General features: G+C 36.3%; 1 protein-coding gene across 8 annotated transcripts in view; it reads left to right on the top strand.

Annotated features, from left to right (window-relative positions):
* Window positions 1-15602, top strand: part of MSRA (methionine sulfoxide reductase A) — a 482141-nt gene that overhangs the window by 195445 nt on the left and 271094 nt on the right. The window lies entirely within an intron of this gene.

Genomic DNA, 15602 nt, shown 5'->3' with positions numbered 1-15602 from the left:
AGTACAAAAAATGTAAGTCTGAGACAATGATGTAGTTGTAATTTTGATATGATCTTTAAATCTCTTAGATGCTTAAATTTTGATATAAATTGGAATCTTTTCCCCCTTCTGTTCAGAACTTTATTTCTACAAATGTCTTTCAGAAGTTCTGGAGTGGTGGTGGTGGTGACAAGTAAATTCATTGAATCCATGACTTCCAGAGACAAGTCTGCAGACCATTGGCATCAGTACCACTTTAGGATAAAATATTCTTTAAAGAGTCATTTAGTTATTCTGTAAAAGACAACTGTTGTATTCCAGGAATCTAGGATTCACCTGTCTCTTGTAGCAGGTCACTAAATAGTCTCAACAAGTTTCAAAAGGATATTATAAAGATCACATTCTCTAAGCACAATGCAACAAAATTGCATCAAAATGAAAAGACAGTATTAAAAACATGCCATATGTTTGAAAACTAAAATGAACACTCTTAAATAACTTATGGGTTAAAAAGAAAACATGGAAATTATAAAATATTTAGAAACGAATGACAAGGAAAATACTACATATCTAAACATATTTAAATATGTGGGATGTATCTAAAGCAAAACTTAGAGGTAAATGTGTAGCCTTAAATACATTTATCAGAAAACAAGAATACTTGAAAATAAATAACTATTCATAGCCAGAAGACAGAAAGGAACAGATTAAGAGTAAACTGCACAACAAGATAATAGTAAAGAACTAACGGAAATAGAAAACAACAACCAAAAAAAGGATCCATAAAAGCCAAGGCTTGTTCTGTGATGAAAACCTCTAAAAACAGAAATAGAAGTAAGAAAACCTGAATAAATGAATAACAGCAATGCAAAGTCTCCCCTATTTCATCCCTTCTCCTCTCCAAAGACACAAGGTCCAGGTGGCTCAGAAAGTTTTATTGTAACTTCAAGGAACAAATAATCCTTTTCTAATGCAATGTTATGTAAGAGGGGGAAAAGTTAACCAACCCATTTTATGAGGCCAATATAACCTTGATACTAATTCTGGACAAGACAGTACAAGAAAATAAAATTATGACAAATCTTCCTTATGAACATAAATGAAAAAATTTGAAATAAAATATTAGCAAAAGTAATTCTTCAGTGTAAAATACATTGTAAGTAGGTGAGGTTTATTGAAGGATGGCTCAGAGAAATCTACAAATGTAATATGCTACTTTAAGAGATGAAAGGAGGGGAAACCATCTGATCATCTCTAAAGAATGAAGCATTGTTAAAACTCAAAACTAATGCCTGATAAAAAGCTATTTACAAACTAGGATTGGAAGGAAACATTTCTAACGTGATAAAGGATTTCTAACCAAGAACCTACAGCAAAACTCATACTTGCTGGAGCATTCTCATGAAAATTAGGATGAGACAAAGATTCCCACTATCACCCTTATTATTTAGCGTTAAGCAGGAGGTCCTAGCTGATGGAAGAAAGTAAAATAAGGGAAAGAGAATAATAATTGGGCAAGGAAATATGAAACTGTCATTTGTACAAAATATGATTCTTTACAAAGAGGAAGTCAAAGAGAACTTGGAGAAAAGCCATTAAAACTAATAAGAGCATTCTCTTAAGTTTTCTGACTGTATGGAAAGCATACTAAAATCAGTGGTGTTTTTATATCCCAACCAGAAGCAATAAAAAAGTGTAATAGAAAAAGTAGAGTTTACAGCAGCAACACAAATCATAGGATACATAAAACTATATGTAATACAAATGTATAGGACCTTTATGGAGGAATGATAACATGGTATTGAAGGACATGCAAGAAGACCTGAATAAAGGGACAGCTATATTGTGTTCATTGACGGAGAGGCTCAATATTATTAATATGACAACATATTTTTCAAATTAATCTGTAAGGTCAACGTAATTCTAATCAAGACCTTAACAGGGTATGTTATGGAACTTGACAAGCTAATACTAAATTTAGAATAGTCATTGGCCAAGAATAGCAAAGAAAATTTTGAAAAACTGTAAGAAAAGAAGACTTGCTGCACTAGATATCATGACTCATTAAAACTAGAGTAATCACAACCCTTGGTTTTTTCCTTACAAACCTGCTTCACCCACAGTTCTTTACTCAAGCCAATCATCTTAGAGTCACCCTTGACTCTCTTTCAAACCCTGCTTCCAATCTGTCAGGAAAGGAAATCCTTTGGCTCTATCTTCAAAATATATCCAAAATCTGATCATGACTTCCTCTGCTACCACCTGGTCTAAACTACCATTCTCTCGTACTTGGATTACAGCAGTCATTTCCTAACCATTCCCTGCTTCTGTGCTTGGTTCACTCCAGTCACTTCTCCGCAGAGGACAGCCAGAGTGATCCTTGTAAAACATAAGATGCTGGTAAAACATGGCATTCCCTCTTCTGCTCAAAACTCAACAGTGGCCATCCATGTCACTCAGTGTAAAGTCCATAGTCCTTACAGTAGCCTACAAGGCCCCACATAATCTGGCTTACCTGATTTATGTTCCATTACTTCCTGTGCTCACCTCACTCAAGCCACATGACTTCTTTCCTGCTCCTTAAACAATAGCAGGCATGTTCTTGGTGCCTTTGTAATGACTGTTTCCTCTGCCTGCAATACCCCATACCCTGGATATCTGAATGGGTGACTGCCTTCAAGTCTTTGAAGTTGCCACTTCTTTGAGGCCCACCCTGAATGCCTTATTTCATATTGCATCCTCCCCAGCACTCCTGATTCCTCTGATCCTGCTCTACTTTTCTTTTTTTTTTTAAATAGCGCTTTACATTTCCTAACTTGCTCTATCATCTACTTATTTATTATTTTTATTGTTTATTATCTGTCTTTTTCCACTAGAGTGTAAGCACTGTAGTGGGTAGGATCTGTTTTGTTCACTCATGTATCCTAAGTGCCTAGAGCACTTCGTGGCACATAGTAGGCAATGGATATATATATTTGTGGAATAAACTATTGAAGAACAGTAGGTTATTGGTGTAGGAACAGGCAAATGAATGGAAGATAATAGCCCAGAAATGGGAATGCTTGAGATGACATTAGAGATAAGTGGGAAAAATGGATTGTTTAATAAATAATAATTTATTTTTGACACTTGATTATATAGAAAAAAATTGAATCCCTACTTACATCCTACATAAAAAATTTCAAGATGAATCAGCAACATAAAATGAACAAAACTTTAAAATTTCTGAAAATATACTATATAACTTTAGTGTATGGAAAGAATTTTTATGCATGATACACACACACACACACACACAAATTATAAAGGAAAAGATAGAGAAATTTAGCCACAATTAAAATTAAAACATCTGTATGAAAATAGGCATTATAAGTGAAGATAAAAGGCAGGTCTGACACAAGATGGTATCTGCAAACAAAATTGACAAAAAAAAATTAGTATTCAGAATATATAAAAACTCCAACAAATCAGTAGGGGAAAAATATAACAGCCTAAGAGAAAAGTGGACAAAAGCAATGTACAAAAGAGCAAACATGAATGTCCAACATGAAAAGATGTCAGCTTTACTGGTAATTACCCAAGTATATCTTAAAACCACAATGAAATATGATTTTTAAACCCATCTGGTTGGCAAATATTTATATCAATTCTAACACCAAATGCTTGCAAGGCTCTGGCCCAAGATCTCCATTTCTGCTTGTGGGTTGGTTCTGCCTGGCAAGCTTTTTGCCTGTTTGTCCCTGGGCACAAGGAGCCCAGAGTACCTAGAGAACAACTACAGCCTATAATTCAGTGGATTCTTGCTATGACTCCTGATGAAAGTTTAGAGTTTTGGGGAGCAGGATGTCTAACTCTGCAGAGCCAAGAGTTGTGGGGACAGGAGTACAAAGTCCCCCAGTGGTCATTGGGAATGATAGTGAGTAGAGCCAATTCTGTTTTCACACCTTGTTTTTCTAATGCATGCATTCATCTTTTGGGGGACATGGTGCCCCAATATCCTTGGGGTCTTTTATTCAATGCATACTCAGATTTCTGAAAGATAGTACCCTGCCCTCCATAAAGTATTGTCTCTAAACTGGGGCTGCAGCTGTGTCTCTGGGCTGTTCTGGTGCTCTATCAGCATGGCAGCTTCTGGGTGATGTGGTATATCAGAAGGTAGATGGAGACTGTAGTCATGGGTTTGTTGCTGCATCTTCTATACTGTAAACCTGGTTCTTTGGTCTGATGCAGTGTTATATGGGACAGTAGCTGGCTGAGATTCTGAAGACAGAGAAAGTGAAACCCATACTTGGAATATGTGTCTGTTACTGTGAGAACAAACCATTAGCTCTTTCAGTGTTTCCCTCTTGCCACCTAGTGTTTGATTGGTCCCCTTGAGAAATGGTACTATATAATGTGCTTGGAGACTATCTCTGTTGCTGGCAGGTTGGACATCGGTGGTGGCAATAATGGGTAAGATTTGGCAAATGGGAGTCCACTGTTGTACCCATGTGTGACCTCCATCTTTGTCACTATGGCCACTTTGTTCCTGTACCCATCATGCCAGGACTAGGTGGCCAGTGAAACAGGCTGACTGATCTCCACCAGCCAGGTCATTTTGTCAGCTTTGTATTTAGTGCCCGTTTCTTGTTGGATGCTCTCTGCCTGGCATTAACATTAATATGTGATGCAAATACCTTCATACTGCATAATCACTCCAATATGTGCATCTGCATACTTTTACCTTAGATTTCCTTATTTGCAGTCTTTCAGGATTTTTTTGTTTTGTTTTGTTTTTGTTTGTTTCTGGATTCTCACTAGCCAGGCAAGTCATTTGCTACTGCCTATGAATTTACATATGTTCTAAACTTGGGCTACTTTTCCTTACATATCAAGTGGATAACTGGTGCACTTCTTGAAGGTCACCAGTTGGGAGGATTTTCCTTTACCATTATGTTTTGTGGCCACTCCTCAGTGAGACCACAGTGTAACTACTGTGCATTGTTGACTTGGATCTATACACAATAAGCCAACCATCCATAACCAAAAATCCCCACCTTTTTCTTGTTCTTCAGCTGCTTGTATAGAATCCCCATTCAGCTATACACGTGAAGTGAGGGAGTGGTGTTGGTGTAATTTTGGTGGATACTGTAGAGGTCTGGCTACCTATTCATGCAGCTTATGCCCTATGGTCCAGCTAGTGTATAATTCTAGATGTTTATCTCCTATCTTATGATGGATTATTGCTGCACTCTATTGACCTTATGATTTGGTAGGTCTGACAGTACTTAGATTTTAATGGGCAGTTTCAGCCACATGGTTTCTTGATGTCCTATAACTGGACTCTCTCAGCAAGCATCACTAGCACCCAGGTCATGGTGTTGAAATCCCTTTCATCATTTAAAGAAATCAGGCTTCTTAGAGAAATATACCTGATTCCAGGTATGAGGTAGGAAATATACAAGATGAGCCTGGAAATCTTGTAATACCAAATAGCAAGGAAGTAATAGGAGACTATGGAGGATGTTTCAAAGGAACTCAGGAAGCAATTTGAAGAGGCTCTTTCTGGCCAAAGATATGTCAAGTGGAGCTTACATGAGAGAAGTGATTGAAATGGTGAAACATATAAAATATGTTTAAATGAATGAGTTTATAATGATATTTTAAAAACAAATTGGTCAACCTTGGAGTGGGCAAGTTCATCATCTTAAAGACTGCTAAGTAAATAGACATAATCAAACATTTATTTTCCCTTTCTTTTATGAACTGAACCACTGAGTAACAAAAAGTAGCTGAGAAGAAGCTTCTCATTATTAAGATTTTTCAACTAATAAATGTAAAAGAAGTGATAGAATTAGAAGATCACCATTTTGCAACTCTCAGGGAATTAACATCTAAGCATTGAGTATAAATGGTTGCTAATATCACAAAATGAGAGACAACTAGATATTAGGTGCTTCATGACCAAAGAACATAGAAACCAGTCTGTAAAGACTGGAAAAAGTGTGTGCTCCTTTAAATGCACAGACACCAATGCAAGGCTACATGAATTATGAAGAATCAGGCAAATATGACACCACCAGAGGAAACTAATAAAGCTCTGACTGCAAATGGAGATCTTCTTTGCCTGACAAAGAATCAAAATAATCATCATAAAGAAATTGAATGAAATGCAAGAGAACATAGATAGAAAACTAAATGAATTGAGGAAAACAGTACATGAACAAAATGAGAAGTTTAATAAAGAAATAAAGCCATTTAAAAGAACTAACCAGAAATCCTGGAGCTGAAGAATACAGTGACAGAACTGGAAAATTCAGTAGAGAACTTCAGTAACAGATTTGCTTATGAAGAAGAAAGAATCAGCAAACTCAAAGACAGATCATTTGGAATTAGCCAGCTAGAGGAACAAAAAGAAAAAAGAAAAAAGAGTGAAGAAAACCTATGTGAATTATGGGATGCACTCAAGTGAATGACCATTTGTATCATGGGAGTCCCAGAAGAAGATAGAAAGGGCCAGAAAGATTATTTAAAGAAATAATTGCTGAAAACTTCCCAAATCTTGGGAAAGATATGGACATCCAAGTACAGGAAGCTCAAAGGACTGCAAGCAGATTAACCTAAGGAAGATTACTCTGAGACACATTATAATTAAAATGTTAAAACTCAAAGACAAGGAGAGAATTTTGAAAGCAGCAAGAGAAAAATGACTCATTACATACAAGGGAATCCCCATTAGGCTATCAGTGGACTTTTCTGCAGAAACCTTGCAGACCAATAGGCAGTGGGATGATATATTCAAAGTGCTGAAAGAAAAAAAAAAACATCAACCAAGAACACCATACCAAGCAATACTGTCCTTCAGAAATGAAGAAGAAATAAAGGCATTTCCAAACAAACAAAAGCTAAGGGAGTTCATTACTATTAGATTTGTCTTACAAGAAATGCTAAGGGGAGTTCTTTAAATTGAAATGAAGGTATACTAAATAACAACATGAAAACATATGAAAGTATAAAACTGACTGGTAAAGGTAAATATATAGTCAAATGCAGAATCTAATACAGCAATGGAGGTATGTAAATTACTTTAACTCTAGTATATAAGTTAAAAAATAATGAAAATATAGCTATAATAATTTATTAACAGGTGCACAATATAAAAACTGTGACATCAAAAAATGAGTATGAGGGGAGGAGAAATAAAGTGCAGAGTTTTTGAATGTGATGTAAAGTAAGTTATTATCATAAGAAACCACTATGCAAAATTATATGGCAACAAATTAGATAACAGAAGAAATGCATAAATTCCTGGAAACATATAGCCTACCAAACCTACCATGAAGAATAGAAAACCTGAACAAATCAATGGGACGAAGGAGATTGAGGCAATAATCAAAAATCTTCCAACAAAAAAAAGCCCAGGACCATTTGGCTTCACTGGTGAATTCTACCAAACATTAAAGAATTAATGCTGATCCTTCTCAAATTCTCCAAAAAAACTGAAAAGGAAAGAATGCTCCAAAACTCATTTTATGAGGACAGCATTACCCTGATACTGAAGCCAGATAAAGATGCTACAGGACAATTACAGGCCAGCATCCCTGAAGAACATAAATGCAAAAATTCTCAACAAAATATTAGCAAGCCAAAACTCAAAAGCATATTAAAAGGATCATGCACTATGATCAAGTGGGATTTATCCCTAGGATGCAAGGATGGGTCAGCATATGTAAAACAATAAATGTGATACATCATATTAATGGAATGAAGGATAAAAACCATATGACTCAAAGATGCAGAAAAACTTTTTGCCAAAATTCAACACCCTTTCATGACAAACACTCTCCACAAATTTAAGAAGATATAGAGGGAACATACCTCAACATAATAAAGGCCATATATGACAGACCCATAGCTAACATCATACTCAATGGTGAAAAAGCTGAAAGCTTTTCTGCTCAGATCAGAAACAAGAAAAGGGTGCTCACTCTCAAAAGTCCAATTTAACATAGTGCTGGAAGTTTTAGCCAGCGTAATTAGGCAAGAAAAAGAAATAAAAGGCATCCTATCAGAAAGGAAGAAGTAAAATTTTCTCTGTCTGAAGATGGCATTATCTTATATGGAAAAAACCCTAAAACTTCACCAAAAAAAAAAAAAAAAAAAAGCTGTTAGAACTAATATGAATTCAGTAAAATTTCAGTATACAAAATCAACATCCAAAAATCAGTTGCATTTCTATACACTAACAGTGAAATATCTGAAAGAGAAATAAAGAAAATAATCCCACTCACAATGACATCAAAACCAATAAAATACTTAGGAATAAATTTACCTGAGGAAGTGAAGTAATCTGTGCACCAAAAACTATAAGATATTGATGAAAGAAATTGAAGAAGACAAACAGAAATGGAAAGATATTCCATGTTCATGAATTGGAAGAATTAATATTGTTAAGATGTCCATACTCCCTAAAGCCATCTATAGATTTAATGCAATCCCATATCAAACTTAATATCAAAATTCCAGTGGCATTTTTCACAGAAATAGAAAAACAATACAAAATTTGTATGGCACCACAAAATACCTCAAATAGCCAAAGCAGTTCTGAGAAAGAAGAACAAAGCTCTAAGCATCACACTTTATGATTTCAAATTATACTACAAAGCTATGGTAATCAAAACAGTAGGGTACTGCCATAAAAACAGACACATAGACCAATGGAATAGAATAGAGAGCCCAGAAATAAACTCACACATATATGGTTAACTAATATCAACTAATAATTGATAATTGAGCCAAGAATACTAAATGGGGAAAAGATAGTCTTTTACATAAATCATGTTGAGAAAAGTGGATATTTACATGCAGAAAGTGAAACTGGACCCCTATCTTACACCACTCACAAAAAATAACTTGAAATGGATTGAAGATTTGAACACTGAGACCTGAAATCATAAAACTTTTAGAAGAAAACTTAGAGAAAAAGCTCCTTGACATTGGTCTTGACAATGATACTTTGGATATGACACCAAAAACACAAGCAACAAAAACAAAATCAAGTAAGTGGGAATACATCAAAATAAGAAGCTTCTGCACAGCAAAAGAAACAATCAGCAGAATGCAGAGACAATGGAATGGAGGAAGTAATTGCAAACCATGTATCAGATAAAGAGTTCATATCCAAAATATACAAGGAGCTCCTACAACTCAATACCAAAAATACCGCCCAAAATTTGATTGAAAATGAAGACATTTTTCCAAAGAAGGCATACAAATGGCCAACAGGTACCTGAAAACACACTCAACATCATTAATGACCAGGGAAATGCAAATCAAAACCACAGTTAGGTATCACCTCACACCTGTTGGAATGGCTGTTACCAAAAAGACAAAAGATCACAGGTGTTGCTAGGATGTGGTGGAAAGGGAACCCCAGTGTGCTGTTGATAGGAATGGGAAGTGGCACAGTCATTATGGAAAATAGTATGGAGATTTTTCAAAAATTAAAAATAGAACTACCATATGATCCAGCGTCTTACTTCTGGGTATATATTTAAAGTAAATGAAATCACTATCATGGAGAGATATGTACACCCCCATGTTCATTCCAACATTATTCATAGTAACCAATACATGGGAAATAACCTAAGTGTTCTTTGACAGATTAGATGAAGAAGATGTGGTCTGTATACAGTGGAATACTATTTGGCCATAAAAAATAAGGAAATCCTGCTATTTGTAACAACATGGATAGACCTTGAGGGCATTATGCTAAGGGAAATCGGTCAGACTGAGAAAGACAAATGCCATCTGATCTCACTAATTTTTGAATCTTAAAAAAGCTAAATTCATAGAAAGGAGAGTAGAATGGTGGTTTCTGGGGGCTGGGGAGGTAGGAGTAATGGGTAGATGTTGGTCAAAGGGTACAAACTTCTGGTTATAAGATGGATAAGTTCTGGGGATCTAATATACATTATGATTACTATAGTTAATAATATTGTATACTTGAAAGTTGCTAGTAAATCTTAAATGTTTTTACTATAAAAATAAATTGTAATTATGTGAGGTGATGGATGTGTTAACTAAACTTATTGTTGTAATTATTCATTTTATATATATGCCAAATCATGTTGTGTACCTTAACTTGCACAATGTCATAGATCAATTATATCTCAATAAAGCTGGAAAAAAATTTTTAAAAGTTGCATTAAAAAGAACATAGTATCACATATAGTTTTGCCAAAGGTTGAAATCTGAGTCTGTTCAAGGTTCTGGGTCCAGCAAATTTGCAGGAAATACCAAGGATAGAGGAACAAGTTGAATTGTGCCATGAGAATGCAATTGGCAAAATCTACATTGTGGGAAGCTCTGCAGGTCAGTGACTCCTGTTTTCTTCAGTGGATAAATCAGAAGGAAAAGAATGGAGAGGGAACCTGTTGATTAAAAGAACTTAAGGCCAGATGAATGGATAAAGAAGATGTGAGATATATATATATATATATATATACACACACACATACAACGGAATATTATGCAGCCATCAAAAAGAATGAAATCTTGCCATTTGCAACGACGTGGATGGAACTGGAGGGTATTATGCTGAGCAAAATAAGTCAATCAGAGAAAGACATGTATCACATGACCTCACTGATATGAGGAATTCTTAATCTCAGGAAACAAACTGAGGGTTGCTGGAGTGGTGGGGGGTGGGAGGGATGGGGTGGCTGGGTGATGGACACTGGGGAGGGTATGTGCTATGGTGAGCACTGTGAATTGTGCAATACTGTTGAATCACAGACCTGTACCTCTGAAGCAAATAATACATTATATGTTAAAAAAAAAAAAAAGAAGAAGATAGCAGGAGGGGAAGAATGAAGGGGGGGAAATCGGAGGGGGAGATGAACGATGAGAGACTATGGACTCTGAAAAACAAACTGAGGGTTCTAGAGGGGAGGGGGTGGGGGGGTGGGTTAGCCTGGTGATGGGTATTAAAGAGGGCACGTTCTGCATGGAGCACTGGGTGTTATGCACAAACAATGAATCATGGAACACTACATCAAAAACTAATGATGTAATGTATGGTGATTAACATAACATAATTAATAAAAAAAAAAAAGAACTTAAGGCCATATCAAATTTAAAAAAAAAATGAGCACAACTGAACAATAGTATCAGGATGGACACCTCGAGTGATAAACATATAAAGAAACAGAAGGAGGTGATTACTGTAAAGATCAGAGAGTGGTTACTTTTAGGGGAGGAAGGGAGTTGTGATTGGGGTGTGATACAAGGAGGAGTTCTGAAGGGGATGGACAATTTCCATTTCTTGACCCGGCTGGTAGTTATAAGGATGTTTGCCTAATAATAATGCATTGAGGTATGCATGTGTTCTGTGTAGCTTTTCTGTACCTGTGTTTTACTTTATAATAAACAGTTAATAATATAAAATATTTAATTAATTATTTACTTAACTTTTTTAGAGAGACAGTGTGCAAGAAGGGGGGCACCTGGGGGCAGGGGGAGAGGGAGAGAGAGAATCCCAAGCAGGCTCCACACCCAGTGCAGAGCCTGATCTCGGGTTCGATCTCATGACCCTGAGATCATGACCTGAACCGAAATCAAGAGTCAGACAGTCAACCAACTGAGCCACCCAGGTGCCCCCCAAGATATAAAATATCTTAAAATAATAATGCATACTATATCTTTTTTAATATATATATTTGTTGATGTTTATGTTTTTTACTAGATTGTTGTAAGTTCTGAGAAATTCTGTCATAAACTTTTTTCTTTGTTTAAGCACACGCACGCACCCACACACACACACACTCAAAATCAAATAATAGAATGCTTAGGTTATACTGGAAGCCACTAGATGAAACATCTGATTGCTTCAAGGAGGAGTTTTATTCCTACAACAACCCTTATTCCAAGTTAAGTACCTCTCCAGAAATTTTGACATTGATTACACACCAGGTCCCCAAAGCATTATTTTCAGCCACGCATGACCTCCCCTGGAGGCCTGTGCCCAGCTGGAGCGGGGTCATCCTCCTTCTAACAGGGGTCTTTTCTTGATCCCTATTAAACATCAAAAGGGGATTAAATAACTTGCAGTAAATATTTTGTTTGATCTGGCCAAGATCCATTTTAAGTGTTATAGCTCTATATAGCATGAGGCTATAGTGAAGATATAAAGTCTGGGGCCATCAGGGTGAGACTAGAGACAATGGTCAGGTTAGGCTGGCTGCTAAAATGGCCCATCATGTACCTTGTGCATAGAATGCTGAAAGCTTGAAGTACCCTTTGGTACCATCAATGTTAGTCGTTGTGCGAGAAAGAAGTATTTTATTCAGTGAACCTCACAGACTTCTGAATGTCAGGGGCTAGAGTGCCTTCAGTTTATCACACTGCACAACTCCTGGGTGCTGTTTGTGGCCTTTTATGCTCAGTAATGCTGCCCACCTCACTTTTTACTTATCCTTCTCCAGAGATTCACTGTCATCATTCCTGTAGTGGTTTATTTTATGTGTCAACTTGACATGGCTGAGGGATGCCCAGATAGCCATTTCCAGATGTGTCTGTGAGGATGTTTTGGAAAGAGATCAGCATTTGAATTGGTAGATTTAGGAAAGATCACCCTCACCAATGTGGGTGGGCATCCTCCAATCTGTCAAGGATCCAGATAGAATAAAATGCCAGAAGGGTGAATTTACTCTTTGTTTGAGCTGGGACATCCATCTTTTCCTGCCCTTGTGCATCAGTGATGCTGACTCTGCAGCCTTCAGACTTGGATGGGGACTTACATCACTGGCTCGCCTGGTTCTCAGGCCTTTGAGTTTGGACTGGGATTATAGTACCAGCTTTCCTGGGTCTCTGGCTTGCAGACCATCATGGACTTCTCAGCCTCTACAACTGCAGGAGCTAATCCTCATAATAAATTTCTCTCTATATATCCTATTGGTCTGTTTCTCTGGAAAACCTTGACTAATACAATTCCCTGATCCCAGAAATGCAATGAAGTAAAATTAACAGTGAATTCTTGTTCCAGAGATTTGAGGATAGTCCATTTTTATAAATACTCAATAAATATTTAGCTATATTCACTAGCAGCAAACAACTCACTTGTAAACAGGAAGAATGGTGTCTTGCACTTGTAACTCAAACAATGCATATGGTTATGTTTTTCTTTGACTTTTTTTTTAAAAAGTATACATTTTTCATTTTTAAAGTAATATGAATCTATTACAAACACACTTGAAAAATGAAAAAATTCCTGTATTCTCACCACTATAAAACAATCATAGGTATAACTTTGTATATTTCCTTCTCATCTATTTCGGGATGGATATTGTTTTCATAGTTTTAATAAGAACATGCATATACTTGTGTTTTTTTCCTTTTAAATTTAGCCTTAATTATGATATAATCATATACATATTTCCATGTTGCATTGTTATCACAACAGTAATTTTTTTACTATATGAATTTTTGTCATATGGCTCTATCCTATTTTTTAACTGTTAATCTATTTTTGGTCAATGTATTTCCCCTCACACTTGAGCAAATATATTTTTGTATAATGTATATCATTATGCACATTGCATCTTGGTTATTACTGTTCTGTATTTTAGAATATTAACAAGTGTCAAGAATTTCAGTAAACTTCCATCTAATTTTTCTTTCAGTTCTGTCATCAAGTCTAACAAATCCAGTGATTGTAGAAGTAGGAGGCATATATTAATTTGCCAACTGTTGTTCTTCCCAAGATCTTAATTATATATGACTTAATAAAGCTGTATAAAACTTGAGCAAGGCAGTGATCTTACTTACATCTAGAAGTTGGTCACAGAATAGCAATTGTGGACAGTTTAGAAACTCATGGTAGAAAGCGAGGGCTCTTTATTTGGAGCCCAGGAAGATGTAATGCTACATTTTCGAAGTGTGTAAGTATGTGCATTCTTGGGAGCTAGGTCTTGGTTTTCACCATATGTTCCAAAAGAATCCAGTAACTACTGATATGAGCACAATGTTTGCTAGTTGGATGGAATGCTATTTTTGTGAGTTCCTTTGTGTATTTGTTGCTGTCTCTTTCTCTGCCTTCCCCCTTCTCTGTTTCCTCAGTCATTATATTTAGTAACAGAACTCACCCTTTGGTGAGCAGTGATTTATCACATGAAAGTTTATAATGACTTAAACATTTTTGAAGAAACTGAACACATTATGTGAAATTGTTAATTGAAAACTGCATCAATCGGGGCGCCTGGGTGGCTCAGTCGTTAAGCGTCTGCCTTCGGCTCAGGTCATGATCCCAGGGTCCTGGGATCGAGCCCCGCATCAGGCTCCCTGCTCTGCAGGAAGCCTGCTTCTCCCTCTCCCACTCCCCCTGCTTGTGTTCCCTCTCTCGCTGAGTCTCTCTCTGTCAAATAAATAAAATCTTTAAAAAAAAAAAACTGCATCAATCTGTGTTGATTTTGGGATGTTTTCCCATTTAAGTCAGTAAGTTAGTGTTACCTTTCTTTGTTGGAATTTTTTTCAAAAGCATGACCAGGATGCTGATCATTAAATAAATTTATGCTTTTAATACAAGTTATTATGTTTTTTTGTTTTGTTTTGTTTTTAAAGATTTTATTTATTTATTTGACAGAGAAACACAGCGAGAGAGGGAACACAAGCAGGGGGAGTGGGAGAGGGAGAAGCAGGCTTCCCGCTGAGCAGAAAGCCCGATGTGGGGCTCGATCCCAGGATCCTGGGACCATGACTTGAGCTGAAGGCAGATGCTTAACGACTGAGCCACTTAGGTGTCCCACAAGTTATTATGTTTTAACAAGTCCATAATGAATTGTGTGTTGAAATCATTCATCAAATGCAATTATCTTTTTACTATGTTATTTGGAAAGGTATACTTTACTAACTTCATTAAAATTTGAGGCTAACTTTTTGCACAACTAAAGCAAAGATACAGTCTATGCAAAGAACCTTAAATAAAATTATTTTAGATGTTAAAAATTGTTCTAAATTAATTTGATTCTTTTCTTCCTGATTTCTAACATGTTTCTTTTTAATTTGAGTATAGTTGACACACAATGTTACATTAGTCTTAGGTGTACAGCATAGTGGTTCAACAAGTTTACCCATTATGCTATGTTCACCGTAAGTGTAGCTACCATCTGTTCAGATACAATGCTATTACAGTATCATTGCCTATATTCCTTATGCTGTGCCTTTTATTCCTGTGACTTACTCATTCCATAACTGGAAGCCTGTATCTCCTACTCCCTCTCACCTATTTTGCCCATCCTCCAACTACTTCTCCCTGGCAACCATCAGTTCTCTGAATTTATAGGTCTGATTCTGCTCTTTGTTGTTTGTTCATTTCTTGTTGTTGTTATTAGTTTTTTGATTCAACTTATGAGTGAAATCATATGGTGTTAGTCTTTCTGAGTCTGACTTATTTCACTTAGCATAATACTCCCTAGGTACATTCATTTTGTCTCACGTGGCATGATCTCATCCTTTTTTGTGGTTGCGTGATATTCCAGTGTGTGTGTGCATGTGCATGTGTGTGTTTGTGTGTGTGTACCACATCTTCCTTATCCATCATCTATTGATGGACACTTAGGTTGCCTCCATAAAACTGTCCTTCTTTA

Source organism: Halichoerus grypus, chromosome 3 (assembly GCF_964656455.1).
Source record: "Halichoerus grypus chromosome 3, mHalGry1.hap1.1, whole genome shotgun sequence".
In the NCBI taxonomy this organism is placed as follows: domain Eukaryota; kingdom Metazoa; phylum Chordata; class Mammalia; order Carnivora; family Phocidae; genus Halichoerus; species Halichoerus grypus.
This window is presented reverse-complemented; position numbering and strand designations above follow the sequence as displayed.